General features: G+C 36.8%; 1 long non-coding RNA gene across 1 annotated transcript in view; it reads left to right on the forward strand.

The window, feature by feature from the left end:
* The window catches only part of LOC138066313 (uncharacterized), a 37,393-nt gene extending 18,390 nt beyond the window's left edge, over positions 1-19,003 (forward strand). Inside the window, exon 4 of the long non-coding RNA XR_011139636.1 lies at positions 16,658-19,003. This is a non-coding gene — a long non-coding RNA (uncharacterized lncRNA). The remainder of the gene's footprint in view (positions 1-16,657) is intronic.
* The last annotated feature ends 36 nt before the right edge of the window (positions 19,004-19,039 follow it).

Below are 19,039 nucleotides of genomic sequence, written 5' to 3' on the forward strand. Positions count from 1 at the left end.
TAAATTGGCCAAGTGGCTTCTGTTAAATAGAACAGAAAATGTCTGCATTCTTCACAGCTTTCTTTCCAGGATCATTAATAGCATCTGTCTTATCTCCTCGGGTGTCATTTTTCACTAAACCTGAGGGAGTTTACCACATTTCAACCTCAATGCTGTGGCAATTGACATTGGATTCCAAAGTTACCAGAAAGGGAACTTGCAGAAGCGGAACCATTTCATAACGCTCGTTTTCTGAGGAGAGCACACAAAAAAAGAGCCAAATTGAAGTTAAAATGATAAAGTTACCTTTTCACTCTATTTTTTTAATATCTTTAATATAGAAAACATGAACAATTGCTATATACAAGCAATTCTGAGCATCTTCTTTTTGAGTCCCATGTATTTCAGCATAACACATTGGCTCCTAAAGTGATATTGGGTTAATTACAGGATTCTAATTAGTGCAAAAGTAGAAGACCAACAAATATTCAAGAAGAATATGCGTCTGAATCACTGTTTCTAATGTGAAATCGGATCATATTTCCTAGATATGTATCCAGGGATGACCTTTTAACGTACAGTTCCAAGCATATAATACATAGGCTTGCCGTTTCCACAGCATTTTTGCAGTCCCTCGATTTTGAGTACTGGGTGTCAGTGACGTGCATTTCAGTTGTGAAGCACTCCCTACATTGTGTCTGTCAATCCAATTATAATTATGTTTATTCATGAAAATCTGTGGTAGTTGCTGCTGCTCACCCAAGCTTCTAACATTAGTGCAGAAATATCTTAAGATTCTTTATTTTGCCAACTTTAAAACAATCTGTCTGAATTTCTTTTATTAATCACATTATCTTCTTTCTCTTTCCCGTACAAGCCCCAGGAGACCTAATTTAGAGCATTATATCTTCCACAATGATGGCTCTACCTTTATGCTTAGCATAAGAATTGACTAAAAATTAAAAATAAAAACCTCTTCAATCACATGAGGAAGGAAATAATAGGTGTATAAATGCATGAAATTATTTAAAAGTCACAAAGTATACCTAATAGATTTACTATCTGTCAAACAGATAGCAATGCCAAAATAACACAATTATAAAATTTCTGGCAAAATGTTTTCAAAAATTACTATCTTTTATTTGTTGTTAGAACTGCTTGTGTCTCGAAGACTAAAAATTGCATTCTCCGCTACAATGCAGACAATAACAAGCAGAAAATAAATGAGCATTTTTTCCACAGTCTTTGTTCCAGTTGGCGTTGCTAACGTCTACAAACATATAGCTATGTCCAATTATCTTCTTACAATACTATCAGAAGTTCTCTTTCTGAGAAGATGTCAGGGGCAGGCTAGTTCTTTAATTACATCAGTTGTGATTTTCAAGACAATATTTCCAAGGTAAGCTTTTTCAGCAAGGTATCTTCAATTCTATGACCAAAGCAATTCTCCTCATGCATGAGGAGAGATGGTTTATGTCTGGCTGAGGGCCTTATGTGCACTAATAGCCTATGATTGCCTGACTGGCCTCACCTGGGACCACCAACCACACACCTGCTGCCCACTGGCCCAGGAGTTCCATTTAAGCTCTGGCTTGGGTCACTGTTTCCTTCCTGAGCTATGGTGTAGGTGTGCTTAGTTTTGGTCCTGTTTGCTACTGGGTTATTTGTTTTGGGATAGTGTTGTGTTTTTGTTTTGACTTGTTTAGATTTCCTGGGTTGACCTTGGACCTGACTTGTTACTTTGCCTCATGATCCCTAGATGGTCAACAGGAACTGTTGGTGTTGTTACTCCTGCTTTGCTCGCCCAGCTCAGGTGCTATGGGGCTGCCCTGGTTGGTGAGGGCCCTGCCCTGCTTGTGCTGTGCTTCCCTTGTGAAGCAGCCCTGTTCTTTCTGCTCCTTGATGGCTTATGACTCAGTCTACTGAATGCCGTAACTTCCTGTTTTGAAATTTCTTTTGTTTCTTAGAGTACAAAGTCCATCTATAAACTGAGCAGAGGGTAAATTTCAGTCTTAGATTTCATCATGCCAACAGGAAAAATAGGAAGAGGGAGACATTCTTGTTCCCTGATCATCTAACTTTGGAAGAGTATTAGAAGATCTCTGTTGTATCTCTCAGCAGCTTCTCAGATAATAAACCCTGGTGAACTTGGCCAATCACTTCTCTCTTCTGGTTTAGTAACAATGGTCATCTGTTTACTTAAGTATCAGCTTAAGTTAATATGTTGAGTGTTGCTCTTTAGAGCTTGTTACCCTATATTAGACAAACTAGAAAATGTATTGAATCAAAGGGATTGCATAATACCTCCACTATTTCTATCTGCCAGAAACCATAAATGTCTGGGTCAGCCTGCTGAGTTTCCTTAACTGTATAATACTATGGAAAAACTTGGAGTAACATTGCCTCTTTAATCTTATTTGAAATTTAATTCCTTTGCCATTGACGATAATGAATGCAAAGTTATGCCAAAACCCACAGGTCTCTGTGCCTGCCTCCAGCCTATTTCTGCCAAAACTGCCTACTTGGCATCTCAGAACAGAGATAATAAATTTCCTGTCTAGAAGCATGATAATTTCTTTCATGCTCTAAATTTCTACAGTAGCCTGGAAAGCAAGGAATGAAAAAGCAGTATGAGTGAAAAATACATGAACATGCCTAGCTAGGAGAGGCAAAAGTATTGGATATTTCCTTATATTTTACCAGGTCTTGGGTAATTTTAAATTCAATTGACAGATGATGTTGGTTTCATATTGGGATTATGAATTGTAATATTGATCTGTTTGTTGTGTGGGGTTCTGCAAGAAGTATTGGGAAGCAGAGTATGATATTCTGTTTTAAAATGTGCCAAAACATAAGATTAATATTCCATTTCAATAAAATAAGTCAAGTCATGGAACCTAATTATCCATTTTGAAAATAGATGCCTCTGCCTACTGCAGAAGCACCTGGCAGGTGCCAAATATATTTTGGGTTAGGGAAACTAAATCCTGTCACAGAAGGATAATTTCATTATGAAACTTAATAAAACAAATCTTAGAAGAACTATAGAAGGAATGCTTTCATGTGGAGTGGTTTAAAAACTGCAGCTGCATGTTACTGCCCCCAAGAAGTATAATATAAGGAGTGCTTACATATTCTTTCTCCACTGACTAGCTTAGCTCCAGATCATAATGTTTTGGTTTTGTTTGTTTTGTGGAAGTTCTGAGCCTATGAAATGACAGAATAAGAGCAGGGAAATCTGATTGTTGATCTAATTTTACTAATGCTAAGCAGTCTTTTCAAAAGCAAATTTCTCATTCTGTCAGACAAAACAGTAAACCAGTCTCTGTTAGCACCATCTAGTGACTTTCAGTAATGCTACACTGCTGTCAGTATCCAAGCACTGCTCTGGGATTCTAGAGCAGACCTGCTTGTGAAACACGATAGAAGTCCCGTCTGGATCCAGCCTGTCTTGTCTTGGTTTTGCCTTTATTGTGGAAGATTTGAGTCTTCAGAACTTTCAATTCTAATTTCCCACATTCTGTGCCAGCTCAGACACTTTATCTAGATTATTTATTAATCTTAATTACTTTTTATCAGAAGATAGGATTTTTACCAAATGCTTACATAAAAATGCCAATTATTAACTGATAACACTGTTGATTGATGCTTAGAGAAACAGAATTTGGCCTAACTTGTGACCTTAGATATAAGAGCTTAAGCAAGGTCTTAATCCAAACTAATTCTGCATCTCATTTGGATGCAGTAAAAGTATTAGGATTTCTAAAGAAGAATTCTAAGGAATGTTTGGTACAGTGGATACTGTGTTTTTCTTCATTGTAAACTTACTTTAGCTATTAGTTTATTCAGTAACAACAGAAATAAGAACAGGCAATTGACAATTGCTTTTAGTTAAGCCCTGCAGTTAGACTTTTGAATTGTAGTATAGAGGATCTCTGCAGCCAGAGACATAGTCAGAGTGTCCAAGGGCCTCTATTCTGTTTGTAGCAAATCTTTAACAATACTTTGTGCGTTCCTGATAGCCAAAAAAAGCTCATATACAGCAAAGCATGGGTCTTGTATTTGGCAGGTAGAGACGTGCATATACGTAAGTTGAGTTTAGGAGAATTTGGAATTTTTGTCCAGTGGTACATGCCTATTTCACCATTTGTTATATGTTCTGAGATAGGACAAAGGTTCAAAATTCCATACTGAGGGAGGTAATAGGATGTATTTCTTCACATCAGGCCTTGGTCATTACAGTTTATTTCTATATATATCCTATTTCATATCTCACAAGTGTTCAGGCTGCTTATTGAACAAAGGCCGTCTGGGTTACTAATGGAATTAGAACCCGAGCTCTGCCTACTTCTAAGATATGGATGATCAAATGGAAAACTAGATTTTGAAGGTATTCAGGTGTCTAGAGAAAGATGCATGCTTCTCAATACTTCCACAGCTGTCTATCATTAAACTGAAGTACAGTAGTGCATAAGTACTTGAAACCTAACTGTAAATACCTTAGATGGAAGCAGTTCTTCACTTGAGAACTCTGTAATGACCAGTAACTACGGAAGAATCATATGTTTATGGATAGTCCAGGTGTTCACTCTCTTTGCCCTAAGCATCTGAAGCCCTGTAGACTTTGAGTACTGTGATGAATGTCACTTTTGTAACTGAGGTATCTAGTAGCTTGAACCTCATTATTAGAAGCTGATTGATCTTTCCACATATAACTTATGTATTCATAATTTTTAGAAAATACATAACACATAACACATCTCTTTCCAATAATACTAAATGATGCTAAGTCTATGAATAACCCAGGTCAACTTAAAAGAAAAAACAGTATCCTTTAATTACCAACAAGAAACATTCCTTATAATACCTCCTCCTATGTAATAAATAAATAAAAATTAAAAAAAAGCTAATGACAAGCAATGAAACCAAACAAGCATTTCTAAATATGTGGAAAAGATTGACTGTCAGCATGTGTCCAAAACATTTTTTTGAAGTCATCAGTTCTACAGAATTAAGAGGACCGGAAGAAAGGAAATTGCTGTGCAGGAGGGAGGCAGGAAATAAAAGCTTAAAAAGAGAAGAGTTGTAAAAGGTAAGGAAGCCAATATTTGTTACTATATAATTTAAACACAATAATTATTTGATATAAACTAAACTGCACAGTTTCCCAGTACTGTGAGAACTCAATACCTCAACTGCAAAAATAGAGGCAACTTTCTGAACATCTGATGGTTTGTAATGCGTTTTGTGCAAGGGTTTTTTCTTTTTTTTTCACTGCTTTAATATTAATGACATCACAAGTCTTCAAAAAATCATGATTACTGTGATACAGCAACAGTATGTCTTCTGCAAGTGCTTCTAAAGTGCTAGTAACAGACTGAATGCTGTACAACAGCTTTCTACTGGGAAGAAACATGGTTATAACATGTCAGGTACTGTCTGAACAGAACTTACTGATGGATTTGAGATTACTGTAAACTATCACAGAGGAGAGACAGCTTGCTTCCAGCATACAGTTACTGAAGATGCACAAAAGAAGCTATGTTACAGTAGTTGGATAGCAGTAGCTAGGTCTATTTACACTTTCAGATGTTAGGGAAATGTAATTTCTAGTTAGGATGATAGGTGTTGGGGAGAAGGGGTACAGAGAGTCAAACAGAGTTTAGCGCTATTCAGATAAAGCTAGAAGAAAAAGGGAATAATGATGTTCTTGAGAAATGGACTATATTATCCTGTCTGTATGTCCAACACCTTGTGGCAGTTTGGGTTGAGGCTGCTAGTGCTTCTGCAATATGAACATGAAAGCTGCTAAATGCATATCTAATTGTTATTTTTTTTATTTTTATAGTCAGTGTTCTGTAGCAGTACATTAAACTGACAGAGCTTTATATGAGGAAAAGGTAATTGTTTTTACTGACATGCATGTTTCTTGTATTTCAGTTTTGATGGTGGACTACAAGGCCAAATTCCAAAGGCAGAAAGCTTGGTTATAAAATTAATTTCAGAGAGATCACTTCCAAAAGAATTTAAGTATTCTCACTGAAACTAAGAAAACCTTGGATAGTTCTGTTCGAGTGATAAACTCGAGTGGTATGGTAAACTTGCCCGCTGGCAAATTTATGCAGGCACACTTAGTCAAACTTTATTTTTGACACACAAAGACAACCACTGACAAGGTCCAAAAAAGTCCAACCTCATTAGGAGAAAATGACAATCATACTGGACCCGCTCTATCTGTTGTTTATGATAATAGCCTTATCAATGGAATTGATAGGCAAAGCAGACTTTGAGTAATTCGGCCTTTTCCAAGTCCTTGATCACCAGACTTCCTGTGCCATGCAGCAGTTGGCCCACCTTTTCATTAGTCTTTCTTTTATAGCTGATATACCTGTAGAAGCCTTTCTGGTTGCCCTTCATGTCCCACATTCAACTCCAGGTGGGCTTTGGCTTTCCTAACCCTATCCTTGCATGCTCAGACAGTATCTCTGTATTTCTCCAGGTTCACCCACCCCTACTTCCACTTCTTATATGCTTCCTTTTTATGTTTGAGTTTTGTCAGGAGTTCTTTGGTCATCCATGCAGACCTCTTGCTGCTTTTGCTTGACTTCCTGGACCTGAAGAAGGACTGTTCCTCAGCTTGGAGGAGGTAATGCTTGAAAATCCGTCAGCTCTTCTAGATCCCTCTTCTCTCCAGGATCATCTCCCATGGGATTCTTATAAGCAGATCCTGGAGCAGGCTAAAATCTCCTAAAGTCCAGGGCTGTGATCCTATTTGTCTTGTTCTCTCCTTGCAGAATTCTGAACTCCACCATTTCATGGTCACTGCAGTCAAGGCTGCCTCCAGCCTTCACCAGTTTGTCCTTGTTTGTGAGTATCAGGTCCAGCAGAGTGCTTGCCTTTGTCAGCTCCTTGATTGCCTATGTCAGAAAGTTATCATCAGTGCACTCCAGAAACCTCCTGGATTGCTTGTGTGCTGCTATGTTGTCTCTCCGGCAGACATCAGAGTAGTTCAAATCTCCCATGAGGACCAGGGCTTGTGAATGTGAGGCTTCTTCCAGTTGTCTAAAGAACAGACATCTACTTCTTGATCAGTGGTCTGTAGCAGACACCCACAACAATGTCACCCATGTTGGTCTGTCTGCTCATCCTGACCCATAAGCTCTCAGCTGGCTCATCACCTGTCCCAGGGCTGAGCTCCATGCATTCCTATTGCTCTCCCACATAAAGGGCAACTCCTCCTCCTCCTCCTCACCATTCCAGCCTGCCCTTCTTCAAGAATGTCTGTGATCCTGGTGAGACTGCAGCCATGCAGCTGCAGATGTCTGATTCTTCCTATCTTTTCCCCATGCTGCATGCATTAGTGATCCGGCACTTCAGAGACATGCTCAGTTGTGCTATTTCCCAGAAAAGGCATGTGAGCTTCTTCCAGCAGGCTGTTCCCTTGCTACTTCCTTGTTTGTGTGCATGCACTTGGGATGGGCCCCCTTCTGCCGTGTTTTGTCCACATCTCCCTGCACTCTTTCCTTGCCAACAGAGTCCACCGCTTCCTTACTTGACTGTGGATCATCATCTCCCTCCCCCATCATTCATAGTTTAAAGTTCTTCTCACCAGGCTGGGCAGCCAGCTGGCAAAGATGCTTTTGCCCCATTTGATCAGGTGGATCCAGTCTCTTTTTAGCAGTGCTCGATCCTCAAAGAGGGTCTCATGCTCATAAAAGCTGAATCCCTGTGTCAATGCCTGCTGCACAAGTTGTTGACTCCTACATGACTAATTGCGCTTCCAATATGCAGGCCAAGAATAGGGACATACCTACCTCTATATGCCAAGAATGATTTCTCAAAAAAGATTTCTAGGATGTCAATACAATCTTTGTCTTTTCATTCCTGGATTACAGGTTTGCTGCCAAGAGCACTTCAGAGTCTGTGAGCTGAATCTTACCTTTTAGTGCAAAGTTTCGAGATTTTTTTTTCCCGATTGGAGTGAATTCTTTATAGATAACAATTTTAATTGGATGTTTATTCATTTGGAAAAGTATTGTGCACACTACATTTTTCAAACTGCAGATACTTTTTGATAATCTACAACTGAGTATTTTCTTAATTGGATTTCACTTTAATTGGTCATTTGAATGGTCACAATCTCTTATTTGAAAAGAAGGCAAGGACTGAGATACCATAACAAGTACACAAATTTTTATGTTGAAGGCAGAAGTAATGTTTTCTAGTTTGTTATGGATTTGTCTAATGCCTTCCTCTTTCTCCACTATTGCTCCACTGCAATAGACCCAATTCTTTCTTGTGTTCCTTTGAACCTTACCCTCCACACAGCAAATCAGGCAAGAGCTAATTTGTGACTTTTCTAACGAGCAGTTATGCATAAGCTGATCAGCTGGTTGCAAAACAAAACGTAAAATGGCTTAATTCTGTTGGCCTGTCCTTTTTAGGTGGCTATTAATTTAGGTTTTCCTCCTCTACTCAACCACACATTTCTGCAGAACTTGTAGGAATTAAACTGTTGTCTTTACAATTTGGTTTGTAGGGGCAAATTGGGTCCAAAAGATAGTGAGGAAAGGCTTCCAGACCTGTAGACATGTAGACAGCATGACTGGGTAAACCTCATTTCATTAGAAAACTAATCTACAAAGAGTTTGTAACAAACCTGTGCTATGTGGAAGGAGAGACAGGTTACTGTCGAAGTTAGTGCTCTGGGAAGGCCTCAAAGCAGTGAGTTCCATTTCTCTCTCTATCATAATTTGTTGTGTATATCTCTAAGATATTTGTTGTTGTATATCTAATAGGAAGATAATAATTTGTTTATATAAAATCTTTGTAAAAGTGCTGTATGAGGTCAAGGGATTACCGAAAGCCATCAGTGTTTGGAGAAGCTAGTTTATTCATAGCTGTTAGGGCTCAGCTTTTGGACAATGACCACTTGCAAGACTAACTGCTGTGCTTAGCTGCCACAACTGCTCTGATGTAGAGATTACTTTTCTGTAGGACGGCACAAGATTAAGCCAGCATTTTCAAAAGTTAGTTGACCTGTTTAAGATAATTAATAATATTTTAGTTTAAAAACATATATGAAAATAATGTTCAGAATTCTTACAGCAAGTGTAGATAATATGAACCAACTGATAAAATTGTGGAGATTTGCTCATATATATGCGTATGCAGTCCCAATGGACTGAAAGTGACAGTGTTAAGAAATAAAAAATGGCACTTTGTTTTCAATAGCACTAGGTCCGTCTATTGATCAGCGTTTATCTTTAGAACATTCCTGTCAAATAGGGTGAGAATAACATGTGCTAATAATGATCTCCAGTTCTGGAGTGATTTTGAAATAGATTAATGTCTGTTAAGAAATTATGCACATAGTCAGATTCAATTTGAAATCCCTGACAAATCTCTGCTCACTTTGCTAGTGTTCAAAGACTGTGCTGACTTAATCTTGAATATTGCAATGCTAGAGTTGTCTATCTTGAATGTGCACGTAACACAGTATTAACATCAAGGCTTTAACTCTAGGTGGCAGTTTATTCCATCATTTTTTTTTAAATGTAGGCTTCAGCAGCAGCATCTTGATTAGCATTACATTATAAATGCTGAAAAAGAAAGTAAATCAAGCTGTGATAACAGCTATCTTGATTTTTATATATTCTTTCCTAGAGTCAGGTCATTGGAGTAAATGGGTTTTAGAGGGGATGACTCAAAGAGATTTTGCTTTCCTGAAGGTTGCTCTTTTCTATAAATCTGCGATGGCTGAGAAAGGCCCAATTCTGACTTCTCAAACCCCCTCTGCCAATTCTCCTTTCACCAAATTTGGAGTCAAACTAGTTAGTAGCTACTGAATAACCTGTCTCTAGTATTTTCGCTATTGCTACGTCAAGTGCTCGATGTTGCTTGATGCTCCTGAGCATCTTGCACCTATTTTTGAAGCCCTTTGCTGGAATATTTACTGTTGCAATGCAGGAGTTTCTTAATACTTTTTACAGTCTCTTTGTACCAACACTGTGGGTTCACAGCAAACTATTCTGGCTATCTGCGCTTGCTGAGGTCTATAGAACTGCTGCTTTTTTAAGGATAAGATATCCCCATGTTCTTCAGAAAGAAATGTAAGACTCAGTACAGAGGAATTATAAACCAGATTAATTTAAGGGTGAATGAAGAATCACTAGGTGATGGTGTAGTGTTACTGCATTGGTCTCAGATTGAGTTAAGGCAGTGTGGTTCTGTCAGATCAGATCACTGAGATTCCCAAGTTTGATGCCCAAATTATATAAGAAATGGACACGCTATTGGAGCTGCTAGGAGTGGTCCAATATGTAAGCACTTTGATGAGAAGGTATTAGCAAATTCCTCTGTCACTAGAATTGCAAAAGATAATGGGCTATCAGCTCCATTTTGGCTCTTTCAATTTTACTCTTTCAATTTTGCACTGTGCATTGCAAAATTTGGTTCATTCTCACAAAGGTTTGTCACCAATGAGATTTCATAGATGGGCCTGATGAGATAAAAACTGATGGATGTAGAAAGGACTTTTTTCCTGTAGAGAAGAAAATCATAGGACTATAGAATAATTCAGGCTGGAAGTGACTCCAGGAGGGCTCTAGTCCAACCTCCTGCTCAAAGCAGGGTCAGCTAAGATGCCAGACCAGGTTGCTCAAGGCTGTACCAAAGATTAATTTTGCAGATTGATGTTGAATTATGCATGCAAAGAAAGATAAGGAAGAGGAATACACATCCTCCATATTAACAGGAAATCATTTCTGAGACTGAAAGTATACCTCACAACTGAGAGAGTCAATGGATAGCATTATGAATATTAGGACCTATAAGGAATTCTTTCCCTCTTCATAAAAGACTTTCCCTTTCCTCCTACATACATTTGAATTGTATGAAGAATTTCAGTAACAGTCTCAAATAATGTACTATAATGCTTCAAGTGCACACATTTGAAATGCAGCATTGATCAAGATTGACTGTGATTTTTCAGTTGGAAAATCTAAAACTTAAAGCCAAATGAGCTAGAAATATTGCTATAAAATTTTCTTCGTAAAATTATCTACATTGTGAAACATCAATAGAAGGCATAAGGAAAGGCAGCCACGTACATATGAAAAGCATAGCCTGTTATAAGGAAAATACCAGCAGTTATTGCTGATGGACCAAATGCTGGTCTATCTAAGCTAGATATTAAATACATGAACCAAAATAAAATTTAAGCTAAGAGACTGCTCTGTCAGAGACAGTATGTTTTGTAACACACAGAAAAGATCATATTAGATGATATAATGCTCCCTTCTGGACAGAAAAAAAAAAAATCAGTGAATGCTTTAGATTTTGTTTACTCACTGTGGGAAGGAAGTGAATACACAGTACGATGTATTTTCAAGCACTGAGCATATAGTAGCTGGAGAAGGTATAGATCAGCTTGGTCAGTTCTTTTTTGTGAGTGAAGCTATAGATGATTAAGTACTACTTTCACAGAAATTTCTGTATAAATAATCAAAATCTTGTTATGGTATGGTTCACTGAAGGGAATAATCTAAATAGATGAAACCTGAGAAAAATAAGGAGTCCATAGTATGGAGCTCACAAAGAAGAGTGAACAGGAAGGCAAGAGAGACGATTAAAAAGTACTCAAAATTGGGTTGGTAAGTGTGAATTGGTATACTTTAAAAGTAAAGGACAGAGAAGAAATTAAAAAAATTGAGAAGGAAATTGTGTGTAAACTTTTTTATTTTGCTTTTAAATGCTTCAGCGGTGAACAACCCCATCCTGCTGTAATTGATGCCAATGAGAAAACATTGAGTGACTTCAGGCCAGATCAGGCTCACTAACTCTAGCACCTGTATGTGAGTTAGGAACAGATGTGTGCATGCTCTGTCTAATCCATATGCAGGGTGTACCATATGCTAGCTGTTTGGTTGGTTTAGAGTTGATTGGGAAAAGTCCCCAGCTCAGACTTAAATGTTATTTTTTTGCTTACTGTTCTCAGTGTGCAGCGTTCTCCACCTGCCTGTGTACTTGTACTGTTGATGCTGAAGTAAGGATTTCAGCTGATACTTCCTGTGATCCTAGATGATGGTGTGGATAATTTTGGACACTGGATTACTGGCATTTAACTTTTGGTTATGTCCGAATACTCTCAGCCTGTTATACTGCAGATAAGGTAGAGCTCTTTTCAGTAACTAACCACTATTTTGCTGACAGGCTGGTTAATAAATGCTTATTTTTTCTCTGACAGTATCTAATAATGAAAAGTATTTGCAGAAAGTGGGAAAGCAATACCAACACGCAAACATAAGTCTGGCTTACCATCAAGATATACATGATAGTCACAAAGTTTGAAAGGTTTGTTGTATTCTGTTTATAGAGCTAAGCATTTAAATTGACTTAATGCACTGCTACAAAAATTTTGGGAGACCTTTGCCTCATTACACTTTAAACAACTTAAGTACTCCTTGTGGGACAGTAATTCAGACCTAATGTATTTTGAATGGTGTTAAGTATTGTTCAGATTTTAATTTTGAAAGCGGCTAGACATTTGGGAGTACAGCAGAGAGTTTAAGGAACTATGTCCCCTGTCCCCATTGCAGCTGCACCTAATCCTGCTACATAATATGATTTTTGCTGATCAGACTTTCCACAGACACAATGGCTGATATTTAACTTGAATAGTCTTATGAAGATAATTTAAGTTTTGGAGAAGTCATATCTGTAGTTTCAAAATGCAGTGTTGTGATTTTATTCATACATATCTAACCCAAAATCCTTGTCCAACTGAAATTAGTGTGACGAATCTGAGGAATATAATAGATTGCTAGAAGGACCAAGAGAATACAAGAACTAGTCTGAGCTATTTGCAGATCTATTTTTCATTTTACAAGATGGGAACTCACTGTGGAAGACCATTAAAATCCTCACATCTTACGCACATAATTTAAACGCTGTAAATAAAGTAAGGAAATTCTCTGTTAAATACATTTGTATAGTAGTACATGTTTTCATTTTAAGTATTAATTCTATTTGAAAAAGGTATATGAGACTGTATATACTCTAGATGGACTAGAGAGATGGGGCACCAAGCTATCACTTTAGGTACCCATAATCTAATCTTGGGAGTGCCTTAATTTCCAGTGTTTCTGTAACTCTTGGTTAGATGTATGCAGTCACTGAAGTCCAAACAGTGGGGGCGTGATGCCTAAATTCTGATGAATCTGTAGAACATGCTGTATTCTCCCAAACACGTGGCCTGAGAAATCCAGTTCAGATGTTTACAGATACTCCCATTTGTTATCATATTTCTCTGAAGGTTCCCACCCCCCAGCAGAGCCAGTAGACTGGAATATGCCTGGCCACACTTGCTTAAACTGCTGACCGTGATAGTTTCAGCTAAGTTGATGGGCTTGTACAGAAGCTGCTGAGACCCAGAGTTGCACTCTGACAGTGCCACTGTGGGAGTAGAGTAGCAGGACACAAGGGTTATAAGAGACACCTGAGGAAGCAGCGATGTCTCAGTGTTCACAAGCATTTGCTAATCAAAAAGGTGTCACTGTTTATATTATAAATAATAAGGAAATATTACTTTTATATATAAAACACATATTAGTTCTTAAGAAAGCAAGTAAAGGTACTTTGCTTCAAACAAGACAATTAAGGAAAAAGACATCCAAGAAGAAATTATTCTTCCATCAGCTCTGACTGAAACAAACTCTGCTTTCCTATCTTTTTTCTCACTTACTAAGACAATATAAGTTAAGACAGGATATGCAATCTATTTTTAATCATTAATTCATTGTGTGAGATGATCATTAATTACCTCTTTTTCTTTTCAAAATCCCCATTCTTTTTCATTACAACTAACCAGAGTATTTGGCGTTGAAGACTGAGTTTGATCATGGGAAGCCTGCTCTTGTTCTTAGTGAACACTGAGAGCTACAAACATTCGATACTGGTGTCATTATATAACAGGAGAAATTTCAAGGTTTGCAAGTTTGGTTCTAATGCTTTTTAAAACTTTCTATATGGTACTGAGCTCTTCTGCAGTTTGGTGACTACTCCTTTTCTGTTCTTGTACGTTTTTTTAGTGAAAGTATCAAAAGCCTAAACTTCAGGCTCAAAAGTACCTCATAACCAGTTTCTCCCATCTCTTTTCCTGACTCAGGAATTCACTGTAAATCCCTTACATGAATGTTCTTTTCCATGGATGTATACATTTTTACCTCATTTCTTCCACAAAAAGACATGTGCAGAACAAAACTACAGGCCACTTTAGGCTGTTGAGTGCAAACTCAAGGTGATTCTTTTTCAAATTTGGCAGGTGTGTCTGCACTGGAATGTCCAGGAAACTTCATCCTCAGAGCAGAAAGCACGAATTTAAAGTGAATCAGCATGCGCTGGATTTCTCTCCTATGAGAGAATTTAAGAGGCCCAGAGCTGTTCCAGTTTAATGCACTCTCATTGTAAAGCACTTAGAGGTGATAACTGCTCTATGTATTAATATTAATTGAAATTGTTTTTTGTTTTATCACTACTATGACTCCTCAGAATGATCTCAAACTCGACTGGTTCAGCTGCTGAACTTGCAGTTTTTTCATTACTGCCTCAAGAACAGAGCGATTTTTTTTTTAATAGAGGTTTACTAGAAAAGGCACAGATCTCCATGGAAAAGCTAATTTTTAAAAGTAACTACCAAGTGAATTATAATAGTCTTCTAAGTTTTTAATCTATCTTGCTTTTTTCCCCACTTTTCATCTCTTATTAATATGTGATCTCTCTGACTTAACCCTACTATATGAGCACACATTGGGAATTTGTCATAGTCTGAAACAGTCAAAAACAAACTCATAAAAAAGACTGTCGCGCTTCCCCCCATATTTAACATATTTGCTACAACTACCACTGTACCTTTCCCCATGTTGCAGAATGCATCCAGACGTACTCAAATAGATTTCCAGATGTCAGCATAAAAAACCTTATTCTTTGAGTAGATTCGTTTTCCATGGCTCTGAACGAAATTAAAAAAAAAAAAAAAAAGCCTGTATTCTAAAGGAACTACTCAAGTTTATAGCCTAAGACAGCTTTCTCCTTTCGTATTTAAACTTCAGTGTAGAAACACTACACTATGAAACAGTTATCTTCTGTCCAGATCACTACTCTTAGCATTAGGCTATCCGTTGCAGGTAATCCTTTGCTCACTGTTACAAAAATAAGGAACTTGAATAGACCTAATCTGCCCATTAGATGAAAACATTCTATATCAAAATAGAACCTATTGTAGTTTTGTGGGTTCATTCCCCAGGCTTTTGGCTACTGTTTCTAACATTAATACAAGTACTGAATGCCTGTCATACAAGATTGTATTTTCCTTTACAAGCCTCAGCTCTCATTGGGTTCAGGACTATTTTAAAGGTGTGAAAGTTTCTGATACATAACAATTAAAAATACTTTTGAAAAATAATTTTATTCAGTAATATTCTGTAATAAACATGAAATCATGACTTATTCAAAAAATGTGAGAGAGAGGCATCAGCTGTTTTTATCAACGTGGACTTGGGCATTTCCAAACTCATGTTACAAACACAGAAGAGAAAGGGAAGGAAACGCCTCCCTGAGAGAGCAAGAGTTATCAGGGAAACACAGACTTTAAGCAATGAAGAATTTTAACTAACATGTAGTTATTCTTATCCTTACACAACAGCAAAAATAGACTTCCAAAAGAGAAAAATATGGGTTATATCCAGAATGTGTGTGTATATATATTTTAGCAATCTACAATGTGCCATAAGTCCCAAGAGACTGATGCACAGGTGAAGGCAAAAAGTGACTTAATTAGTCAAAGTAAAAATCTAAAGTAATGATTACATACTCAGGCCTTTCTGAAAATTTCAGCTTCAAATTAACGTCTCAAACATTTAAGAGGAAGTTGTTTTGCTGAAACAGAGCAAATATTATAATAGTGCACCTGGTAGATTCATAAAGAGGAATAGATATGGCCTTGGATAGTAATTTAATCAACCTACCTGAGCAGAACAGGAATATTATGCTTCTTGCCATCTGTACTTCTATTAATTTATTCCAAGATCATGTTTGGCTTTTTCATAACAGGATGAAATTGCTAACTCATGCTCTGCTTCTAATCCCTTATCTCTCTTAGCTCTTCTTTTACAGTACCTTTACCTAAACATCTTTTTTCTTGCACTCTTCTGCCTAAGCATAGTAAATTCATCTTATTTTCAGATTAGTTTGTTAATTTGTCAAGCTCATTCTTGGTTCTCATCTTGTCTTCCAGTGAACTTATGGTTCCTTTCAGGTCTATGTTTTCCCCAGATATAATAATTATCCAGGTTGGGGAAAACATTGAACAGAACATGAGACGGGGCATCCTTACCTTTGTTGTGCGCTTCCATTTTGTGGTTTCCAGTGAACCACAAACATGCTTTTAGGTATGTTACCCAACCAGTTTGCACCAGCCTTCAGCAGTTTCATCTGGACCCTGTTTTCCTAATTTCCTTATGAGGTCATGTTAGTGTGATTACCTTATTACACCAAGACTTAGGAAACCAGATGCTTTTCCCATAACAACAATGGCTGTTGTAAAGGAAATCAGATTGGTTTGACACAATTTGTTTGTAAAAATGTCGCTTGTCTGCTAATCTTTTTATTTTTCCTACAGGTCTGGATCTTACAAAATGCTTCTTTGATCTTTTATCATAATTATACTGAAGACTGAAGTTAAATTAACTGCTTTATAGTTTATCAGCTCTTCTTTTTGTTACTTTTTAAACATAGGCATCACATATACCTTTTTTCCAGTCTGCTAGTATGTATTCTATCTTTCACGGATTTCTAAATACAGTTATTAAGAGTTTTATAGTTCTGTTGATTAGGTCTTCATGTATTTGATGATGATGATGTTCATCAGATCAAGCTAATCTAAAAAATGTAAAATTACTTAAGTGGTCTCTTAACTGTTGTTTCCATATTCTAAAGCAGAAAAGTTACTCCTCTGTTATTGCTATTAATTTTCTAGGCATTTACTATCAATTGGTCTTTTTCGTAAAGACATCTAATTAAAAGACTGAAAGCATGTTGACTTCTAAATGCCGTCTCTAGATAGCTTTCTGTCTTTGTTGAGTAGCAGATAATATTTTCCTTGGTTGTCATATTGTTATTAGTTGTAAAATTATTTCTTGTTACCTTTGGTGTCTTTTTTTGCATCTAATTTTGTGTCCCTGATTTTCTCTCTGCATATTTGTGCTATTTTATTCTTTTAATTACAAATTAACCTAGTTTCCATTTTTTCCCTTTCTTTCATCATATGTTCCCTTCTAATTTTCAAGTTTATTGTGGAATTCATAATTTAAACTAGTTTGTCTCTTCTACATTACTGTGTTTTCTCTGCTTTGGGATAATATGTGTGTGCTTATATTTCTATTTAATATCATTTATCTGAGAAAACACTAGTTGTCATTAAGTTCTTTCTTCTTAGACTGATCTTAGATTTATTTTTTTCTTTAGATTGATTTTTTTTTTCTTAGATTTCCTTAGATCACTATGATTTTACCTACCAAAACTCTGGATCTACTGAAGGGTCCCCTTTTTTCTTTTGTGGTTTTCCATCCTTCCTTTCCAAAGACTGTGATTTCTATAATTGCAGACTATTTTCACTCAATTTGACAAGGAGAGAAACCTTAATATTCTTAATTAGTTACTCTTTAATGCTCTTAATTAAATTTAGAGGTCTCCCTTTTAGCTGTCTTCTCCACTTTCTCTGTGCGTGTCTGTGTGTGTGTGTATTTGTATGTGTATATATATATGTGTAAACATATAAATAAAAGTAGACACGCATTCCCATAACTTACTGGGAAATCTGTATTTTTTGTATTCTTTTGCCAGTGTCATGTATAAATATGATTTTACCCTAAAATAACTTCTAAAATGCGTAATTCTTCCACTTGAAATATAAATAACGTGTATATATATAATATAGCTTGTATCACAGCTATAGTTATGTTTCTGTAAAGCTATACAACTTGCATGTTAGGTTTCTTCATGGTAAATGTTATTATAGTACAAAAATAGGCTTGCAAACTTTTTTGTCTAGTGATTTCGGTTTGCTTCACTCCAGCATGCAATTCCTCTTACTCCTGGGCAAAAGACTTGCAATAGTATTTTTTAAAAGATAGTAGTGGTGTACTTGTTTGGAAAAAGCATCTTTCATCCAGCTCATTTCACTTCTTATTTAAGAAACCTTAGCCACAAGAACTGAAATGCTAGCTTATTTCTCACTATGTCACTTACTCATATGTGTGAAATAGAATCTTTGTACAGATCTAATAGCTTGTGGAAAATTAGCATTGAATTACCGGGCAGTGTTACTGAATTAGTGTAGTGTTCATCTCAGAACATGTCTTACTTTAGGTAGACTTGCATATCCTCAGCTATTTTGTTCATGGAGCTGAACATATCCCGAACAAGCCTTATGAGAAAACAACAATGAATAGCTTCATTTAGGCAAATGGTTAATTTTATCTTTGTTTTGCCAAGTCACAATTCATTGTCCTTCTTGATGGTGCAAAACTAATGGGCTCTTATCACGATTACATTACCTCCGAAAGCAGATAAAATTAATGCAAAGTAAAGATCACCATGATCAGAGACTGTCTGATTAAAAGGCAAATAGACTTGCATGAAGTTGATGCAGATACCCACAACAAACTCTCTCTGAATTATAAATCAAGAAGTTCTCCATGTTATCTTCTACTGCTCTAGTTCATTATTTTGTATCCTTTGTTTTAACCTTGGGTCACCTCTACTACATCTGCTCTGCAGTGATTAATATTATTTATTAAAAGAAACTATGGAAGAGCAGTGGTGTATTGCCTGACTAGTCTATCAGGTTACATATTCACTGCTTTAAAAAATAATGTTTCTGTTCATATAAATAAATCAAAGCTTGTTAAGCTCTGTGCTGCATGTGAAGCACTATCGTATTTGACTGTGACCCTTGCAAGAGGGTCCTTCATCTTCCAGAAATTATACTTTTAACGGCAAA

The sequence above is a fragment of the Struthio camelus genome, chromosome 2 (assembly GCF_040807025.1).
Source record: "Struthio camelus isolate bStrCam1 chromosome 2, bStrCam1.hap1, whole genome shotgun sequence".
Lineage (NCBI taxonomy): Eukaryota > Metazoa > Chordata > Aves > Struthioniformes > Struthionidae > Struthio > Struthio camelus.